Source organism: Erpetoichthys calabaricus, chromosome 14 (genome assembly GCF_900747795.2).
Source record: "Erpetoichthys calabaricus chromosome 14, fErpCal1.3, whole genome shotgun sequence".
Taxonomy (NCBI): Eukaryota; Metazoa; Chordata; class Cladistia; order Polypteriformes; family Polypteridae; genus Erpetoichthys; species Erpetoichthys calabaricus.
This window is the reverse complement of record NC_041407.2, coordinates 59279577-59298108: the sequence shown is the minus strand read 5'-3', so window position 1 is coordinate 59298108 and position 18532 is coordinate 59279577. Positions and strand designations below refer to the sequence as shown.

Below are 18532 nucleotides of genomic sequence, written 5' to 3'. Positions count from 1 at the left end.
CAAATACCGGGCTGTTCAAAATGAAAGAGCAGATTCCAAAAATTTATTTCAAACAAACTGTATAAGACAGAAACACATTCCGCACATCACTGGAGAAAGTTCAAAGTTTGGTCCTATGATCCTTGAGGTTGCATGCACTCGACATGAGCACCATGTGTAGCGTGACAAATATCAAAATAGTAGACCACTTCTTGCCACACACGAGTCAACTGGTCCCTAGTTACTGAATTCACAGCTTCCTCAATTCGATGTTGCAAATCTTGAAGCCATAGGTGGAACAAAACACTCTTTCTTTAATATACCCCCATAGATAAAAATCGCAGAGAGTAAGGTCTGAAGACCTGGGAGGCAACAGACGATGAGTAACGATTGTTGTCCACTTCTTCCAATCCATCGTCCTGGAATGGTGTCGTTCAGGTAGTACCGGAGATCCAAGTTTGGTCTTACAAGAAAATTAAAGTCATTTGAATCTTCTTGAAGCCGGGGAAACAATAATAATAATAATAATAATTCATTACATTTATATAGCGACCAGTTTTGTAGCATGTCCAGGTATGAAAATCCAGTCACAGTTTGCTCTGCAAAAAGGAAAGGTACATAAACTTTGCTTGCAGAAATGGCACAAAACACATTTACCTTCAGTGAGTCTCTTTCATGTTTGACGACTATGCAAGGTGCTCATGTTGAGTACATGCAACCTTAAGGACCATAGGACCAAACTTTGAACTTTCCTCTATCCAGTGATGTGTGGAATGTGTTTCTGTCTTTTACAGTTTGTTTGAAATAAAGTTTTGAAATCTGCTCTTTAATTTTGAATAGCCCTGTATTTTAACAACAACCCAGATTTAAATAAGAAATCATTAATGTGTGATTGTAGTTCAAGCTGCTCAATCAGAGAAAAGGACCAGAGACAATGGGTTAAGACGACTTAGGTCCACCATCAAGTTTACAATATTTTTAACAATTAAACTATCCTGAAACATCATCATTTTTCATTTGCACTAAAATGTGAAGTGTAACTGCTTTCAAGACAGCTTGGCAGGAAGCATCACTTTCTGTAAAATGCGCAAACACAACTAGACACAGGCGTCCAAAATGTGTTAACAAACGTGAACTGTGGAGATCAACTAAGCCCAATTACCAGACTCTGTATATGGTAAGCTGAAACATTTTCTTTTCCTAACTCTCTATTGCTAGATTTTTGAAGATGCCCAGATGTCTTTTCTCATTTTCTTATATTATGTTTGTCTTTTTTTTTTTTTTTTTTATCTTTTTTTTTTGCCTGGTTTTAATTTGGTCTTAGATGTGACACTGTAAAAGTAAGTAAAGAAAGTAAAAGTAAAAATGTATTTATAAAGCACTGAACAATAAAACATAGAATAAAAAACAACAAAAAATACAATGACAATATAAAAGTCATCCACAGACAGCAATACTACCCAATTGCTGATCTGAATATATGTGTCTTAAGTTGACAGTTGACCAATTCAGTATATTCTGCTGATTTCAACGTCAGTGGAAGATTGTTCCATAACCTTGGAGCAATTCACTGGAATGCACAATCCCTACACATTTTTAGTATGAGGAACTAAAAGGAGATCTAACTGAGGAAATCTCATGACATGGTTTGTGGTTTAGCACTGAAAGAGGTTAGTGAGTATCACAATTTTGAACTGGATCCTAAATTCCAGTGGGATCCAATGCAGGGAGAAAACAGTGGGGAGATGTGAGTCCATTTGCGAGAACATGTTAAAAGCCAGGAAGCTGCATTTTGGACAAACAGGAGACGTGATAAACAGGCCTTATTAAGACAGGTGAAAAGGTAATTGCAATAATACAGACGCGATGAGATGAAAGCATGGATAATCATTTCCATCTCAGCCCTGGTAACAACAGATCTCAACTTAGATAGGTTACTTAAATGAAAAAAGCAAGAGTGACTGAGAAAACTAACACAAGCATCAAAACTCAGAGACTGATCAAATATGACACCTAAATTATGTAGGGTTGAACGAGAAGAAGTAGAGATGGTAGAAAGTTTTTGAGTAACTGCTGAGTGTAGATCGGGGACAAAAATTAAAACCTCAGTTTTCTGAGTATTTAAGTTTAGGTAGTGGGCTAGTAGGTTGGTCAGGATTTGATCACCAATGAATGGATGGGTGGAAAATGTTATTTATTAAAAATACTAGCAAAATACCCGCGTTTCGCAGCGGAGAAGTAGTGTGTTAAAGAGATTATGTAAACATATATATACATATACATAATATATACATATCTACATATACACATATCTACATATACATATATATACATACATATACACATCCACATATACATATATATACATATACAAATTTACACATCTACATATATATATACATATGTTCATATATATACATATACATATATACATATCTACATATATATACACATATATATATATATACATATGCACATACATATATATATATATATATATATATATATATATATATATATATATATATAGCAAAATACCCGCGCTTCGCAGCGGAGAAGTAGTGTGTTAAAGAGGTTATGTAAACATATATATACATATACATATATACATATATACACATATCTACATATACATATATATACATATATATACACATATCAACATATATATACATATCAACATATATATACACATACATATACACATATACATAAACACACACATATACATCCATCCATCCATCCTCTTCATATATACATATATACATACATACATAGTGCGTTGTAACACGGGCTGTGATTGTTACATGGGAGAGAGACGACAAATCACAGCTTCCCGCTTTCTAATCGGGCCTGTGATTGGTGTTTTGACTGATGCCCAGATCCCACAGTATGTCCCCTTAGGAGAGGCGTTAGGCAAGTGTAATTGAATAGCGGTGCTGCAAGTTTAGCTTTACACCTGTTTTTAAGACTTATTGACTGAAAGGGGCTTTCATGAAAAAACTTAGGGCTTTGCTACAGGATACACACTCCACAAGTTAAGGAAGTAAAAATAAAGGTATATATTTCTGTTGTATTTAAATCTTTTAAGTTTGTATGCGGGCGGCATGGTGGCGCAGTGAAAGGTGCCAGTTAGGAGACCCGGGTTCGCTTCCCTGCGTGGAGTTTGAATGTTCTCCCCGTGTCTGTCTGGGTTTCCTCCGGGTACTCCGGTTTCCTCCTACAGTCCAAAGACATGCAGGTTAGGTGCATTGGCGATTCTAAATTGTCCCTGGTGTGTGGGTGTGTGCGTCCTGCGGTGGGCTGGCACCTTGCCCGGGGTTTGTTTCCTGCCTTGTGCCCTGTGTTGGCAGGGATTGGCTTCTGTATTTAGGATATAGTCATCCCTCACCTGTCGCGGGGGTTACGTTCCAGAGCCCCCGCGATAGGTGAAAATCCGCGAAGTAGCGACCTATATTTATTTTATTATTTATACATATTTTAAGGCTTTATAAACCCTTCCCACACTCTTATAAACCTTTCTCGCTCTCTTGTTAACCTTTCCCACACTCTTATAAACACTTCCTATGCTCTTAAACACTTTCTACATTCTTAAACACCGCAGACCAACACTGCACGCAGCGATCAGACGTCGATGTGTCTGCACTCGCTTTGTGAAGGGGGGCAGCTGAACTCACGCTGAGCAGAAATGGACTTTGTGCTGCTTCTGCCAAAATGCCTGCCAACCATTAGCGTTACCTGGTAGGTAACCACCCACTCACTTCACTCCCTTACGGGGATCGAACCTCGGACGTAGGTAACACTTATGGTTGGCCAGCAAGTCAGGTAACATCAGTCACGGTGCCTTCAGTTGTGAGAAGCAGATCATAGAGTGGTTGAAAATAGTTTACTGTCAAATAATGCAAAGAGTACGCGACACGTGTTTCCCCCTTATTCTTGGCTCATCAGGCGTACACACTCACTGCACTCGCTTACGGTAATCGAACCTCGGACGTCAGCGCTAGAGGGGCTTCGCAGCGGTGAAGTATTGCTTTTAAATTTTAATTAAGAAGAAAAGAAAACCTTTTTAAATTAAGTCTTAAAAAGAGGTGTAAAGATATTGACAATAAGCTACGCAAACCCACCAAGACATGCAATCGTTTAAATCAAGGCGCGAGTCGAAAAACACCATCCCATACTATTAGTTAACGATTAACACATTTCTATATGCATTGTAAGCATACAATACAACTGATAATATGTTGCGCTTATTTATCTGGTGTACCGACATTTTTGCGCGTTTATCGGCTGAAATCTAACGTGGTTTGTGCCCTTCAGAATGAAACAGTTAGCATTTACCTTTTTAATAAAAGGCAAGCTTTTAAGCCTGAGAAATCACCCCGTAAATGCACACGTTTAATTGCACATGTGTTAATATGTATGCTTACGCAGTATTAAAAGACACTCAGAAATTAACGTCATTTACCTTTGTTCCTGCGTTTTATAAAAGGTGAGCTTTTAAGCCTGAGAAATCACCCCGTAAATGCACACGTTTAATTGCACGTGTTAATATGTATGCTTACACAGTATTAAAAGACACTCAAAAATTAATGTCATTTACCTTTGTTCCCGCGTTTGACTCGTGCTGTAAATCTCTTCCTTGTTTTTAGTTCACATGATTACGTAGGAGGCGTGATGACGCAATACGTGACTCCGCCTCCTCCATTAGAGTATATGGACAAAAAACAGGTTCCAGTTATGACCATTATGCGTACAATTTCAAAATGAAACCTGCCTAACTTTTGTAAGTAAGCTGTAAGGAATGAGCCTGCCAAATTTCAGCCTTCTACCTACACGGGAAGTTGGAGAATTAGTGATGAGTGAGTGAGTGAGTGAGTGAGTGAGTGAGTGAGTGAGTGAGTGAGTGAGTGAGTGAGTGAGTGAGTCAGTCAGTCAGTCAGTCAGTCAGTCAGTGAGGGCTTTGCCTTTTATTAGTATAGATGACATATTTTAGGAAAACAGTGGATTGACCTCTCACAGTGGGAGGTGAGTTACTGCTTCAAATGGGGCAGTTTAAGTACCTTGGGGATTTATTTATGAGTTAGAGGAAAAGGAATGGTGAGATAGACAGACAGATGGGGGCAGAAAGTACAGTTAGTTGGTTGTTACACCAAGCTGCAGGGATGAGGAAGGAGCTGAGTCAGAAGGTGAAACTCTCAATTTACCAGTTGATCTACCTCCCTACTCTCACCTACGGTCATGAGCTTTGAGTAATGACCAAAAAAATTAGATCATGGGTTCCAGCAGCCGAAATCAGCTCTCTCTGCAGGGTGACTGGGCTCTCTCTTAGACATAGGGTGAGAGGCACAGACATCCAGGAAAGGTTTGGCAAAGAGCCGCTGACCCTCCACAATGAGAGATGTCAAATGAGGTGGTTTGGCATCTGCTATGGATGCCTTCTGAACATCTCCCTACAGGCACAAGCAGCTGGGAGGAGACCCCAGGAAACACTCAGGACACTCTGGGAGAATTATCTCTCTCAGATGGCCTGTGAACACATTGGGATCGTACAGTATGAGTTGGCATGTGTGGCTGGGGAAAGAGATGTAAAGGTTTCACTGCTAAGACTGTTGACCTAGTTTTGGATAAGCAGTAGAAAATTAGTGAAATGCATGAATATGTTTGGGGCTAATAGCATTTTTTAAGCCCAAAATATGTTTCTACCTTTTAGAATCTGATGCAAATACAGAGTTGTGATTTGTGGAAATTTTAAACTAAGTTTGAATAATTTTCAGCAATCTAGTTGTATGTAATACTCTATTAAAAATGGTGTACAGTACTGTGATATTGCCAGCGCAATTAAAAAAAAAAATTCTGATGGTGAGAAACATTCAGTATATCTGATCAGCTTGATGAATGAATAAATGGTTTGTGCTTGAATAGCTTAAAAATATTCCACTTTAATAGATTGTCACATGTCATTCCTAGGAGACCACTTAAAGGCTTATAATGCTTCTCCTCTCCTTCCCTCTACAGATCTGGAAACCAACAAATCAAATGCACATGACATCACTTCCAGTTCTGGGATTCCTCGACCCACTCTATCCACCTCACTGCCTTCATAACCGGCACCATCACTATCTTTCTCCAGTCTGAATAAACTCATGTTTATTATTTTGGATTTACAATATACAGGGTTTGCCAGAGAACCTCACAACTGTTAATCTGTATTTCTGTGCTTTATTAACAAGATATATTTTCAAATGTGAATTGTAATACATAAATCAACTTGCATATTCTTCTTTTTTCGACTGCTCCTGTTAGGGGTTGCCACAGCAGATCATCTTCTTCCATATCTTTCTGTCCTCCGCATCTTGTTTTGTTACACCCGTCACCTACATGTTCTCTCTCACCACATCCATAAACCTTCTCTTAGGCCTTCCTCTTTTACTCTTCCTTGGCAGTTCTACCCTTAGCATCCATCTCCCAATATACTCAGCATCTCTCCTCTGCACGTGTCCAAACCAACACAATCTCACCTCTCTGACTTTGTCTCCAAACCGTCCAATCTGAGCAGACCCCCTAATGTACTCCTTTCTAATTCTGTCCATCCTTGTCTGGACCGTGACATTGAACAATAGTTAGAAGTGCTCACCTGGCACCCGGTCATAGAGGGAACGCTACTATTGACTGTGCCTAAATGGCTATGAGCTCTATGGCTATGTAGCCTAATAAGCATGATGTTTATCAGCCCCTTAAACATAATATGTCTTTGAACATGGACACAACAAGGAGCTGGTTGTAAATTTAAAGATTCTGAGCTCCCTAGCACTTCAAGTACTGGGAGTATTTTGAGTATGACATGGACAGTAGCAAGAGAAGTGTGTAATTGATGTTCCAGCAATCTTGTTTCTGGAGCTCAATTAATGCGAAAGTACCTAATGAATTTAAAACCACACTTAAAATGCTTTCATAAAGAAATCTACAATGACTGCGAGGAACATCACCTGCTGAAAAAGAACAGATCTACTAAAGAAGGTACAAATGACTGGTAATACAAGAGAACAAATGTTAATTTGGCTGCTCTCCAGTCTCCTCAGTCAGTCAAACATAAAAAGAGAGCAAGAGAGTATGCTGGCACAGCTATTTATTTAATGTCTAGCAGGTTGAGTGAATTACCTGCCTTCATAATGATTTGATCCGAAATTTATAATTCCCAGTACTATAGTAAACAGCCTGTTCCTTGAACAGATGGACACTGCTACAATGCGAGTAAAATTTTATAAAACATTTAGAAGATAACGCTTTATAGATGCCTGGAGAAAGAAGAGCCTCAATGTGTCTTTTATGGGCATATCTGCTTGTTTCTACAATCCCTTCACTATGTCTGGCTTGGCACAGCATGGATTTCCTAATCTTCATGGAAGAGACATTTCTTAAGATGAAAGCAAATCTAAATACAAACTAACTGAGGTATATAGTAAGTCACCAAAAGCAAAAACTAATATAGAAATGGTTAACATTTCATAAAATTTAACTGAAAATTAAATTACAGGTGAAAACAGTATAAAAATAAAAAGTAAAAAGATGATACTGAAATAAATTTAACATACTGTAAAATAGGTTTCCCTAATGCCACTTATTGACCGCAGTTCCATATGCATTACCAGAACTCCTTCCATAGTCAGGAGGCACAATGTCTCCTTTTCGTAAATAAGTATCCTTAACAAGGCTATAGAGGTTGCAATTATCAATGCACACACCACAAAAGCTCCTTATGTTAGCAATGCCTGTGCGATACCTTGGAAAAATAAGCGTGGCTGTGATCTCAACCATAACCCTCCATCACAAGACCTTATAGCTTTCTCGAAAAACTATCTAATGACAAATATCTTATGGAAAAACCTCCAGGAATGGTTTGCTCATTTATCCCCACTCAGACGTATACAGTATAAGTGCCTGTTTCACATACTGTAACTAGTTCCTGAAATGCTTTGGTCTCTTGCTATTTTTATTTATTTTTATAATCTTATTTTATTTTTATTTGCTGTTTTTGTCTATTTCTGTTCCTTTCCAGGCTGATTAAATTTTTCTTGGTTTCTGAGCAGTTCCGTGGTAGGCAGGGCTGAAAATGGGACAGCAATGTTTTTGGGCATTGCACATATTTTCTTTGTTGCCAAATTAATCAAGTTCAGTTATCTTCTCAAGTTCTGATATTGGAATTCTGTTCATGCTTTATTTCTATCTGCAAACATCCAAGTGTTCAGAAACTGTTTTGTAACAGATTTACAGATGCAAAACTGCCAGATACTAGGAATTTGTAGCTCAGCCATTTCATGGATCTTGATTTTGCACAAATTGGATAACACTTGTTTTGGGGGCTTCCCTAGCCCAGGTGCTTGATTCTGTAATCATTTTTTTTATTAAGTTCAGTTTAGTTTTTGTAATTTTATTTGTACTGTTTCCGCTGCTGTGTAATGTGTTTTTGGGCACTGTCATTTTGTCTCCACTGCTGTTATCAGAGCTGTTCTCTGTGGTCATAACTCTTGACTGAAAATATAATGGGTAAAAAAGGTCATCAAAAGAAATATTTCCTATCTGAATTTACAGGTATCAAAATCCTCTTTCAAATGTTCCTCCTGACTCATTTTAAATCTCTTTCTTCTCAATAGGTTTTTTTTATTCTGACATTGTCTCATACTTAGTTTTGACTATGATTTTCATTTCCTGTTTTGGCTTTGGTGGTTTTAACATGAGTTCCCGGTTTCAACTATTTTTTCAGCCTTTGACTATGTCTTATTTCATAGTCTCCTTCCTCAAATACATCTTGCTAGCATGCCCAGCATAAAACCAGAAGAAAAGCAAATAAAGACGCGCTGCACTGTTTTGGAACAAATAGTTACAGACAAGGACCAGGGGCCTCATGCATAGCGGCGTGCATAGAATTCACACTATAACATGGCGTACGGACAAAAGCGGAAATGTTCACACGCACAAAAATATCCAGATGCATAAATCTGTGTGAACGCCAACTTCCACGTTCTTTCGCTACATAAATCCCAGTCAGCATGAAAAGTAACGCACATGCACGCACTTGCTGTCCCACCCCAACTCCTCCTAAAATTATGTCTCTTTAAATATGCAAATCAATATAAATAGCCCTTAAGCTCAGCCTTCTGTGAAAAGACAATGGCAAAAGCACAGGGGAAAATAGAAGAATTTCAGCAAATATGAAGTGGAGGCAAGGAAAAACTTACTATGTGTTGGTTTAAACAGTGGTATAATCAACAAAAGGAAGTTGACCGTGTGACAAAGTGTCGGAGAAACTCGAAAGCTCAAGTTCACAAAGATGCACAGTGCCCAAAATAAAAAGAAGTTGTCAGATATCAAAGTTGCCATGAAAAGGCGAGTCATAGCCCACCGTCTGAGTGTCATATGAAAGCTTATTAGGGTACAGAGAAAAAAAAAATTAAAAAATAGGGACACAGTGAGAAAAAAGCTTGAAATGCCAACTTTAATCTCAAAATTTCCACTTCAATCACGTAGTTTATTTTGTCAATAAAGTAGAACATCATAAACTTTACCTTTAAATCGTTTAATTTACTAGTTTCTCAAATACCATCGTAACTAAAGTAGCACGTTAAATGCTTTGTTTTGTATATGTTCTTCTATGTGCTCTGTGTGTGTGAATCACTACCTGCTTCTTAAACGGCCTTTCTTTTCCTCCGACAGGACACAGAATCCATTACATTTGTGATATTACAGCTCTCTGAATAATTAAAATACTGAGATGTATACTTGATATCATTTTTATGATGATAGGAATTAAAGCATGTTATTAAACATAGGAACACGGTGGCTTCAGTGATAGTGGCGAGCAGGTGCCTCGTTCACAGATTGTTCCTGCCTCCTGCAAGATGCTAGCTGCGCCGTGCGTGACCTTTGATGAAATAATTTATTGCAGCAGTACTGTCTCTTTCAAACTTACTAACCTCCAATTCCTCTCCTTCCTTTTCTTTCTCCAAGTAACCAATCAGCACACAATCAGCTCTGTAATAGATGTTAAGCCATCTGTAAGCTTAGAACACCGATGCTTCAAAACTTTTAAGGAACATTGAAATATCTTCATAGCACATGTTTAATTATTCTATCCATCTATCTTTCCAGTGTTGCACCAGCCCCAGCAAGAAAACAGCGCGAGGCAAGAACAATCCCTGAACTAGCTAGTGATGCACCACTGTGTCCTCATATGTTTAATTATTAACAATATTATCTGTATAATGTAATAAACATATTTTGCTGCATTTCATCTTAAAAATGATATCGTCATCATATGTAAATACTCGCTTTATAAAGTGGCGCAGGTTGTGCAATATTATAACTATCGCAAGTTTACAGTGAGGTAATTGTACTTATAGGTACAAACAGTTCTACCTGCAGCACTTGATGGACTGATTGAGTGCATTTCTAGTTCTTGGGATGAAACTGTTTCTGAACCACGAGGTCCGTACAGGAAAGGCTCTGAAGCATTTGTCGGATGAGAGCAATTCAAATAGCGAATGGCTGAGGCAGCGTGTGCTTGATTCTGTATACCGATAATTCTCTTTCCGATCAGCTTCTCCGAGTGGTGCAGTGAGAGCAATATGGAAAAAGATGATCTGCTGTGGCAACCCCTAACGGGAGCAACTGAAAGTAGAAGAAGAAGGTGCAGTGACAGTAACAACACTAAAGCAGCTATGGTATTTGGAATAGTTTGTCCATTCCGTGGACCATTATATTGTTAAAGGTTAATTACAATCAGATGCCTTAAACTAATGAACAATATGCGGCTAATTTCAGTGTATATGATAAAGCTGCGTCAGGGATGTGGATCTAAAAAGAAAGGGAAACCACACTTGAGCAAAAGCACTGCTTTGACGCAGGGTGCTGCTAGTTTGCAAAACCGAGCGGAGAACTTGCATACGCCAGGGTTTGAGCTACTGTGAATATGTGCGTGGCAACATTTTTGTGCATACGCACCGTTTATACATGAGGCCCCAGAAGATGACTAGAGGGAAAAATAACAAAAGAATAGTCAGGAAACATTGGCAAAATTGTTAACAGGAAAGCAATGAGTCAAAACACAAAAACATAAACTCAAAAATTAAAGATCAACACCCAGGAACAAAATCAAAGTGCAAAGAAATTGTGAGTAAGGTATTTTGTGTTTATCCCAGTACTAAGATGCAGACTAAACACCACCCTGTTTTGTACTGGCAACATGATAACATCACATAAGGATAGTATTGTGCAGAGCTGGTCATGTCACTAATCAACCACTTTAGAAACTGTGGAAGCCAAAGAGAGAAAAAGGAGGTGCCAACAAAAATTCAAAATGGAACCACAGAAAAATAATGTTAAAGAAATTCTATGGTATATAAATATGAAAGAGCCTGAAATGATAACATTAAGTCTAGTCTTTGTTCACTTTAAGATGCCTAACTGTGTGTGTTGCTGTTAACTACTGTTAATTTTCTTTTAGTTTTCAAAGATTTTTATTTTTATAAAGTTTACGGTTCTCATTTTTTTTCTCATTGGTTTCAAGTGGTTTGTTGAAGTTAGTTAAAAGTTAGTTGAGCATTTTTTTGTATTTTGTGTTCTTTAATTGTCAATTTTCAGTTACCTTGGTAATTAAGAATATTGCTCTTGCTTTAAGGCATTATTCATTCCACTCATCTAATTAATATTTGCTAAATGATAATTGGGATTTTCCCAATAAATACAATGTTATTACATTTAAAAGTGCTTGTTTCAGTGAAAGCATTACTGTTAATTTAGGAGGTCTCCAAGTATGACATGGGTTTCCATTAATCTAGTTCCTTTAAGAATGATTGGAACTGCAACATCTGGCACATTTAAACTCGGTGCTATCTCCAAATTAGAAACTTTGCTAAATGAAACCTGCCCAATTTTCCTCACCTTCCACCTATTTCTATTCTAGAAGAGATATCGATCAGTCTTGGGGACTCAGACAGCATTTCTATAATATATAAAACATTTTAAAGTCCCTTCCTTGTAAAGATCCCAGAGTACAGTGGGAAAGGGATCTCTTTCTCAATATTTCAGAAATGGAGTAGAAGGCAGCCACGCACAGAATTCACTTGAGCTCCATATTTGCAAAACATACAATTATTCAACTTAAAATCTTTTATCGAGCACATCTATATCGCTTAAAATTGTCTAAAATGTTTCCAGGGCTAAGAACCAACCTGTGAATGTTGCAATCAAGCACCAGCCTCACTAGGCCACCTGTTTTGGGCATGTATCAAATTAACAACATTCTGGACGAAACTTTTTAAATGCCTTTCAGACAGCCTTGGTGTCACAATCCCTCCTAACCCATTAACAGCTGTGTTTGGTGTACTTCCAGATGGGCTTAAAGTGGAGAAGGACAAACAAACTCATTTCTTTTACTACACTATTGGCACATAGACTTATCTTGCTCAACTGGAAGAATCCTAACTCACCTCTTTTACGTCAGTGGGTAACTGATATTCTATGTTATCTAAAATTGGAAAAAATCAAATTCTCACTTCAAGGATCTGTTCAAAACATTTTTAAAACCTGACCGGACCTAATCAATAATATTATAAAATAAGTATTTTTATTGGGGAAACGACTCCTTTCTCTCTTTATTACTCTTAATAGTTTTATGCTGGCTGTTGGCCTTCCTCTCTTTCTCATGGGTGGGGGTTGATTTGAATTTAGCTTTGTTAAGTTTTGAATTGAACGTATGGAATATTATATGTTTTAAATAAATTCAATAATAAACAAACAAACAAATAAATAAATAAAACTGCTTGTCCTTGGAGAATGTCTTTTTGAATCGATACAACACTGCGGTGACTGTGATTTTAAAATCACTTTTAAATGTTTCCAAATAAAGTTAATCTTTTCTATGGCCCTGTGTAATTGTATAGTGTACAGTATTAAACAGTTAAGGTCCTGCATGCTGTACTTGATGGATTACAGGAAATTACAGGAAGTCTATCCAAATGGATTAAGCCTTTAAACTGATGATAGGACTCTTGTCCAATGAATGAGGGAGAAAAGTGGGACTTCAATTCAGAAGTGTGATTGTCTGTGAAGTGGCTTTCTCTTTGTGGACTACATTTGTTTACAACAAGTAATTATTTAACAACATCTTAGCAAAAAAATCATGTGTTTTGCACATCGTGAGCATATGACTGGATGACCCAATGTTTGGATTATGCAAAACAAGCAACAAGATTTTTTTTATGAACATTTTCATATTGTTTGCTGTTGTCCAGCATTGGTCAGCATAAAGTTCCTATTCTGTCAGAAACACTTATCTCCACTTACAGTGAGAAAATTAGATTTTTGCTTTTCAATCATCACTATAAATAACATGAAACAGATGAGATTTTTTTTCTAAACAAACCTTTATAGCTCTTTTAATATGAAGTTTTTTCGTCTTTATTTTTAACATACAACAAACATCATAACATCTGATGAGTTACATTCTTCATAATATAGGAGAGGTTCTCATTAGGTGCATAAATGACCATAATTAGAACCTAATAAAACACATGAAAGACTGAGATTTCTCATGGCCAAAAATCCACCACACACACACACACAAATTCTTTCCATATGCTGATCTGTTACTACAGTGATTAGCTTAAGTGTATACAATTCCATGACACCCTCTACTGCAATTACATCATCCTGTTGTTTAGCTTGTCTCATAAAATCGTTACCACCAGTTAAGGAGAATGCTGAGATCCTCAGAGATATGACACTTCATTACTAACCATTGTGCCACCACACATCTCAATGTTACCGTTTGTGACCACTAGAGGGCATACCTGCTACCCAAACCCTGACACAGACAGACAGACACAAGATCAGGACACAATCTTAATTTTTCTACTTTTTCCAAGTGGGAAACACTTTCCCTGTTTTCCACCTATACACACAGTTCAAACACACAGCACAACAACTACACAAACACAGTTCTCTTATTCTTTCTCTTCCTCTTTCTCTCTCTCTTTGCCTCCACTCCTCCTCCAGCAAGCTTTTTCCACCTCCTCCCAAATTTGGCTCCCTGAATAGGGGCAGCTGGCTTCTTTTATAGGACACCCTGAAGCACTCCAGGTGCCCAACAACCTTCTTCCGGCAGCATTTCTGGGTGTGGTGGAAGTGCTGCCACACAGGGCTCAACAGTTCCTGGAGCACCCTCTGGTGGGGCCCACAGAAAGCAGCAGGGCTGCTCCAAACTCTAATTCCCAAGGAGCCCTGTGGGAGTCTGCGCGCTGCTGCAACCCAGGGGGGCTGCCACCTAGCACTCTGGTGGAGGTAACGCCCTGAATAATCTCTGTCCCCTGGTCCTTCCACTGTTGAGGTGTTCCTGCTGGGTAAGGGCCCTGGCTGTCCGCCACAAGTTCTAAATTAAAATACATTTAATAAATACCAGTAAGAAAATTTCAGCACAAAAGATGTAAGCTTTATCTTTACTTCTTCTCCATGAAGTGGCAGAATGTGCAGATGGGAAGTGATCTCAACATATTTTCAGCACAACCCTCTTTTTCTCTCAGATTGGGTGACCACTGTCAAGGTGTTCAACTTCAGATTGCCTTGTTAGCTGACATCAGATACTCACTGTGTAATCCTTGCTGCTGTAGCAAATGAGAAAATTACTGATTTTCCAGCCTGCCATATAATTAACATCCCTTTTGTTTGCATGCTCATTAGGGAGCCTCCAGTATTATTCTGCTGTTCTAAGGCAAGATAATTAGCACTATAGAAAAACGAATTACACACAGGGCAATCTTCATAAAGATGATCAAACTTGTGTCTAACTCTCACGGAATACCAAAACCATTGAAATTTAATTTAAGATGATCAGCACTATTCAGCAACTGGGGACTTCCCCAAACTCTGCACATCTCAAATTGTTAACTTGGTGCTCACCATAATGCCATTCCATTTGTTGTTTTCAGAGGATGCAGTAACAATGACCCTAGGGTATTGGTGGTACAACACTCACATACATAAATAAATAATACACACATTCATATAAACATTTCAGCTTGTTAATGTCAAAACAAATCATGTTAGGTCTTTTTCAACCGTATCGTATGACAAGCAATATTTAAATGAAGAACTAAAAGAAGTAAAAATAATGGGAAAAAATCAAATATCTTGTCTGCATAATTGTGCACACTTTTGTACTTTTAGTCTACAGTGTATTTAGAAAGTATTCTGACCCTTTCACCTTCTGTACACTGTGTTGTAGATTTGATTTTAAATTGATAAATTTACCATTTTTAACCATTAATTTGCACTTAATAGACCATAATGAAAAATATATATTTGTTAATTTTTAAAAATAATAAACTGAAATATCTTATTTATGTGAGTATTGAAACCCTTAAATCAGTAATTGTAGAAGCCCCTTTGGCAGCAATTAGAGCTTCCAGGCTTGTTGGGTAAGTTTCTGTAAGCTCTGTACACTTGGATTTGGGCAGCTTATCGCATTCTTCCTGGCAGATCCTCTCAAGGTCCGTTAGATTGGATGGGAAGCTTCTGTAAATTGCCATCTTCAGGTCTCTCCACTGATAAGGGTTTAGATCCGGACTTTGGCTGGGCCTCTGAAGTACAGTCAGAGATTTGTCTCAAAGCCACTCCAAAGCAACTATTACCTTCACTTTAGGTATTATTCGGGTGATCAGCAGTAGTGTGTGGTCTTTGTTGGACATAGTGCTTGGAGTTCTGTCTAAAGAGTTCAATTTTTGTCTCATCTAACCAGTCTATTTCTACATGCTCTGAGAGTCCTTTTAATACTTTTTGGCAAGCGCTAAGCAGGAGGAAGCCACTCTGACACAAACATCTTATTTATGGAGTGCAGCTGAGATTCTTGTCTTTTCTTTTTGAAGTTTTGTTAAAGCAACCACTGGTTTCTTGGTCAACTCCCAGACCAAGGCCCTTCTTGTCCAGTTACTCAGTGTGGCCTGATTGCCAGCTCTAGGAAGAGTCCTGGTGGTTCCAAACTTCTCCCATTTCACAGTTATTAAGGCCACTCTCTCCTGGAAACACTCAAAGCTTTAGAAATGGTTTTATGCCATTGCCCTGAGTTATGCCTTATCATAATTTGATCATTAAGGCCTAGAGAGAGTCCTTTGGACTTAATGGCTTGGTTTTTGTCCTGACATGCAATGTGAATTGTGGGAACGTCTAAACACAGGTGTTTACCTTTCTAAACGATGTCCAATAAATTCAATTTACAACTGGTGAACTCCAATCAAGTTCTAGATACACCTCAAGTAGAATTAAAACAAACAGGAGGCACCTGACCACAGTCTGGAGTGTTACAGCAAAGGGTCTTAAAAGTGAGACTTCACTTTCTGATTTTTAATAAATTTGTAAACGTTTCCCAAAAACATGTTGTCACTTTGTCGTTATGAGCTACTGAGTGTAGATTGATGGGAAAAAATGGCAACTTTATCCATTTAAAATGAAATCGACAACACAATAAAGTATGCAGAAAGTGAATAGGCCTATCAAATTAACAAATATGGATTTTGAAATTTTACCCCACTTTCCTGTTCACAAGAGTTCACATTTAAACAGAATGCAAGGTAGGTTGATAGGTGAGTCCACTTTTTCTATAGGACTTGGCTCTGGTTGGACATGCTAGAACATTGATATTTCTTTTTAAAGGCATGTTGACAGTTGAAATTCTGTTTTATTTCAGCCTTCTGCCTCAGGGTTTTGTAGCAAAATATCATGGAGCTATTCATTTCCTCCTCTATCCTGATCAAAGCTCCTGCCTCTAGCCCCATAACAGAAGGCTGCAGCCACCACATTTGATATCTGATAGTGCTCTCTGTTATGGCTCAGCTGTGTTGGCTTTACATCAGACTAATCCTAATGAATTAAGGCCAAAGGGTTCTTGTCTCCTCAAACTCTGTCTTGGCACATGGACTTGAGAGACTGAAAGTGTCTTCATGCAAACTTTTAAAAGGTTTGGATGTTTGTCAAAATTTGCTTCTGTCATGTCACCCTACACCACAGCACTGTCTTCAGGAGAATATTTGAAATGGTTGTAATGTAGGGAAAGTGCCAGCTACTATCATGAATTCTTTCGATCCTTTATGGTTGCCATTGGATTCTTGGTAGTCTCCTGGATGAAATGTCCCCTTACCTCATTATCACTTTTGGAGGAGTATTCTGACTTTAACGGGTCCTGATGGTGCCATATTTTCCCAATTTCTTAATAATGGTCTTCATGTAATTCCATGGCTTATATAATGTCTTTGGACGTGGTCTGCACAGTATAATCTGAAGAACTTCCTTGTGCTAAGCAACCAAGACACCTCAGGGAAATCCAGCAGAAGCACCTGGTTTTGTTTAGGGCCAATCAGCTGAAGTCAAATGAAAGCCAGTTACCTTTATATGTAATCTGGAATGTGATTGGGTAAATCTGAGCACAGTCACAACACCAGTTATATGCAGCCAAGAGACTTAAATATTGTTGGTTATAAGATCTTTTTGAAAAGAAAGAAGATCTGACGTAATCTGTTTTATTTTCTGCCTTTACACTTATTAAGGATATGTAGACTTCTGATATCCACGGTATAATTTAAAATATAGAATCCACTTCTGCTATCATAATTGCATAGTCCTTTCTTCTTTGATTCAGATTTCCTAAGACATGACCTTGTGTGAAGGCAGATCTGGAAAAAATCATTCAACCTTCTATATTTTTCTATACTATTAAATTTCAAGCTTTTAAAGCAGCCACTTTTTTCTGTTCTATCAAATAGACATTTATGAGTGTTCCCAAAGTGTGAAATACTACTTAAGAAGTAATAGAATGACAAGAAAAAAAATTCCCTTTGCACTCTAGAGTAAAAGAGTTTTAGATATACAGTAAAATCTTGCAATTATTAACAACGGCAGTTGTGCTCAAAGGGTTGGGACACTTCAGAATTCTTAATAAGGCACATCTCACTAACTGATCACAACTTTTCATATGCCACAAGATGCCTTCAAATGAAGCCTGCATACAATATTCATGGCCTCAACTTGTTTACATGCATTTCCTTCCACTGTCCAAGGAAACCTGAAGGTTCCAAATTGCTATGTGCATTTGCAGCAATAGATCACATGCATATGTCTTTAAGTCGGCTTCCTTTAGGCACCTTGCTTTCCTGCCATACTGACTTCAAACTGGCCTGACGTGACTGTTTTTTGTGTGCCTTCCCTTCCTCCTTCATGTACTCTTTTCTTCTGCTGGTGAAAAGAAAGGGATGCTGAAAACAATGGTGGAAACATGTATTAAGTAGAATGAAATTGAAATTAATGATATTTTCATATCTTGTGTCATAAGGTCATATGTTTAATAATTAATGCTCGGTGTGATACTCAATATAAAGCCTATTCATCTTGTCAAGGCAGTCTAGACGAGGATACGCCTGAGAATAGATCACACAGTTGTTCTATCAGCATGGGCTGACATTTTGAAAAGTGCGATGAGTTCTCTTCCCGTGTCCTGGGTTGTACAACTCTA

The 18532-nt window shown here is 38.0% G+C and overlaps 1 protein-coding gene across 1 annotated transcript in view; it reads right to left on the bottom strand.

Moving 5' to 3' along the window:
• Nucleotides 1–18532, bottom strand: part of dlgap3 (discs, large (Drosophila) homolog-associated protein 3) — a 739519-nt gene that overhangs the window by 104851 nt on the left and 616136 nt on the right. The gene's annotated exons all lie outside the window — the stretch shown is intronic.